This window comes from Elephantulus edwardii, unplaced genomic scaffold (genome assembly GCF_000299155.1).
Source record: "Elephantulus edwardii isolate Elephantulus edwardi_28Jun2011 unplaced genomic scaffold, EleEdw1.0 scaffold00058, whole genome shotgun sequence".
NCBI classification, from domain to species: domain Eukaryota; kingdom Metazoa; phylum Chordata; class Mammalia; order Macroscelidea; family Macroscelididae; genus Elephantulus; species Elephantulus edwardii.
In genome coordinates, this window is record NW_006399808.1 from 15,830,522 (window position 1) to 15,834,439 (window position 3,918).

Genomic DNA, 3,918 nt, shown 5'->3' on the forward strand with positions numbered 1-3,918 from the left:
TGAGGAGGAGTGTGGCATCAAGATTTGAGGGAGACTCATTAACAGCCTATGATATATGGATGATACAACCTTGCTTGCTGAAACTGAAGGAGACCTGAAGCACATAATACCAAATGTCAAAAATTATAGTCTTCAATATGTATTGAAGCTCAACATCAAGAAGACAGAGTTTCTAATCACTGGGCCAATTAGCAGTACCATAATAAATGTAGAAGAGATTGAAGTTGTTAGCAATTACAGCTTTCTCAACACTACAATCAATAATCTTGACACCAGCAGTCAGAGAATCGTTGGTAAAATCTGCTGTCATGGACCTCTCCAGAGTGCTGAAGAGCAACAGTGTCAGTCTAGATATAAAGGTGTACCTAATCCAGGCCATGGTTTTCTTAATTACTTTTTATGCTTCAGAAAGTTAGACAATAACTAAGGATGACAGAAGAACAATGAATGTCTTCGAGTTGTGGTGCTGGAGAAGAGTCTTGAACATTCCATGGCCTTCCAAGAAAACAAATCATTTATCTTGGAGAGGATGAAACCAAGTCTCCCCTTGGAGGCTAGTATTTTGAAGCTCCACCTCACTTACTTTGGGCATGTGGGCAAGAGAGATCGGTCTTTGGAAAAGGACATCATGCTCAGAAGGGTGGATATACAGTGCAAAAGAGGGAGACCCTGGATGAGATGAATTTATACAGTAACTGGGACAATGGAGGGTGGTGTGTCAGAACTAGTGAGACTGGCCCAGGACAGGCAAGTGTTCACAGCTGCTGTACATAGGGTCTCTATCTATTACAGATGATTCAACCAATAACATTCTATGACAGGTTTTGAAGCAAGAGTGACATCCATTTCCTAAACAACTTGCCTCTGGAAACTCTATGAACTTAGATAAATATTGATAGTTGTTAGAGGGGCTTTAGGCCTTTTTGTTCATAGGGTCGCTATGAGTTGTGTCAACTTGAAGGCAATCCACAACAACATGGGGCTGGAATTGGGTTGGAATTCATCTTCAACAGCCACATTCTACAGAGGTTTGTTTTCTGGTTCTGGTGTGGTTTAAGATGGAATGTTAATAATATTTAACAATGGGTGTGAGTTAACTTTATTCAGCCTCCTATTAAAAAATGCATTTGAGTTCCTGGACCTGTGGCCCTAGGGCCTGATTTTAATTGTTTTGGGGCAAACATTCTTCTAAGTGGTATTGCACTGGTCTGTCCTTTTGCTGTACCTTGTGCTTGCTGTTATACTAAACACGGTGACACTGATATGTCAAGTGCAATAATGACTACCCATGTTGGACAGTGTTTGGTAGAGTTTACTGATTAAAGCAAACTTAGAAGCAGGAGTGGCATACACTTCTAGCTTGCCTCTGGAAACTCTGAATGTGGAAATGCATGAAAGTTATGCAAGTTTTCAGGTATTTCATTCATTGGGTCACTATGAGTTGTGTTTGACTCGATGGCACTTAACAACAACAACAACAACATCCTATATGGAGTTCATTTTGCTTTTTGCATATATATTCTCTCATTTTTCTTTATGCCTGGAACGTTTTCTACTAGTAACTCTTTCAGCACTCTCTCAGTTCTTTTTCTTTCTTCTTGTGGTATTCTAATTATGCATACGTTGTTCCTCTTGATAGTACCCCCCTTTATTCTTAGAATTTCTTCTTTTTCTTTCCGTTCTGATTCTGCATTTTGATCTAACAAATAAGTGATGAGAACTCTATCTTGTACTGGTTCTGTGCTTCATCTCTTCAACTCTGCTCATACGTCCCTCCAACATGTTGACAGCATTTGACATTAGTTGTGATATTCTGGATTTATTTCCTTATTTTTCCAGAGCTTATAATGCCTTGTTTGTTTTATCTGCATTGTTGTTTTTATAAGTTCTTCTTGGCTTTTGCTTGTTGAATCCTGTAACTTTTGGATTTGTCTTTCACCCATTGAAAATAGTCAATCATCGTTCTTTTGAGCTCTGTCTTAGAAAGTTCCATCAGCTTTTCCAGCTTTAGGAAGTCCCTTGATTCTGTGTTTTGATCATTTTTGTGGGGATGATATCTTGCTTTGTTTTTATGTAGGGTTTGATGTACCTTGCCTCTTCCATGTCATTGCTGTGGTAGAGATTTTCTGCTTGGGATTCTAGCAGGAATTCGGTATGCTGACCTTGGCACAGAAGCTCACTGCTCCAGAGGAGAGAGGGGGCAGCTCACCCTGCCTGAATTTCTCTCTTATCATTTGACTCAAATGAAGACTTGCTTCAGTAGTTGAGCTGAATGCATTAGTAGTGAGGAGCAGGACAACTCACCCTGCCTGTAATTCTTCATTTTTGGTCGTGTGATGAAATAATCTGGTACTGGGGGCTGTTTGGGGTGTAGGTATTGAGGGGAGAGGGCAATGCTTCTGTTCTTGTCTTTCATTCTGGAGCTACGGTCTCTGGGGTCGATGGCTTGTTGCTTTTCATTTGAAGCCCTCTCTCCTGAAATCTGCTGTTTTCTTTGTTCTGTGGAGTGGGTATAGCCAGATTCCCTTACTGTCTTCACCATTCTGTCTGATAGTTCAGGAGAAAGGACTGTGTCTCAGACTTTCTGCTTAGGGACTTTATCTTGTAGGTGCAGATTACAGGAACTATCGAGTTAATGTGGGTAACTAGCAAAGCTGGATGATGACTCAGACAAAATCAATTTCTTGGTAGGATCCTTACTGTTTATGTTATGTTCCACTTTGGCTCAAGAGTCACAAGCCCAAGTGCCCAAAGCATAGCCTAAGTTCCCAAAGGAACTGTCCTACACTCTGAGAGTGGACAAGGCTGACGGTGCTACAGGAGTGGCTGGGAGTCAATGATGGACAGTCTGCCTGTAAAATGTTCCTTGGATGCTGGGTATGGTCCTTCTATGGTAATTTTGGAAACTACATGTTGATAATAACAAAGGGAAATTTAGCTCCTGAGTAAATGTCTTCCAAAAATCTGTTTTCCAATAAAAATAACTCTACTGAATTTTTTTGTTTGCAATAACTAAATTTCCATAAGGCTGACTTATTCAGATAATGGTACTTTTCTTTGCATCATTTACATTAGATTATCCAACATATTCTTCCCCAATATAAACATTCTGATTTATGACAAATAAAAGCTGAAATATCACTTTTCTTTGTATCCTTCATTTGAATTGCATTGAGATAAACTGAATTTTACAGCATATAATTTCTGGTTTTTAAATTAGTTTTAATTAAATCACTCATATAAATTTTGTTTTAAAACATTAATTGCAGTTGTTCAATACCATTTTTACAATGTTTTAGTTAATTCTTGAGACTCTTTCATTTTCCTTTCACCCTAACCATCCATTCACTAACTTTTGTTCTATTTCCTTCCCTTCCCATCCTTTTCAATCTTCCATAATTGTTTCTGAGTAAACCTTTCCTTAGCTTTCATGTTTTTTTCCCTTCTATCACATTCAATAAATTATGTATGTCTTCTTCAACAATTTGAATTACAGTACACACACTGTCTAACCATATCTTAATTTCAAATGTCCTTCCCTTCATCTATTTCAATATAGTGTTCATTGTCTATGCATTTCTTGTTCTCCCCACGTTCACCAGTAACCACCTATATTTAATACAGTGCTCTTATACAATCTTTCTCTTTTTGTAATTGATTTATATTACTCAGCATAATATACTCTAAACTAATCTATGTTGTGTTATTGTTGTTGTGTACCTTCAATTTGGCACCGAACTCTAGCTGACTTTCCAGCAGATTTTTAGAGGCAGTTAGCAAATAGAAGGAGATTGCCCATCCTTCTGCACAGCAGCTGGTAGAATCAAACAGCTTGCCTTGGAAACTGCAGGAAGCTTCCATTAGGCCTGGTATTGCTGTATGCCATTGAGTCTTCTGTGACTCATAGCAACCCTAAGC

General features: G+C 38.6%; 1 pseudogene; it reads right to left on the bottom strand.

Annotated features, from left to right (window-relative positions):
• The window catches only part of LOC102863772, a 22,855-nt pseudogene extending 20,313 nt beyond the window's left edge, over window positions 1-2,542 (bottom strand).
• Between the last annotated feature and the right edge of the window lie 1,376 nt (window positions 2,543-3,918).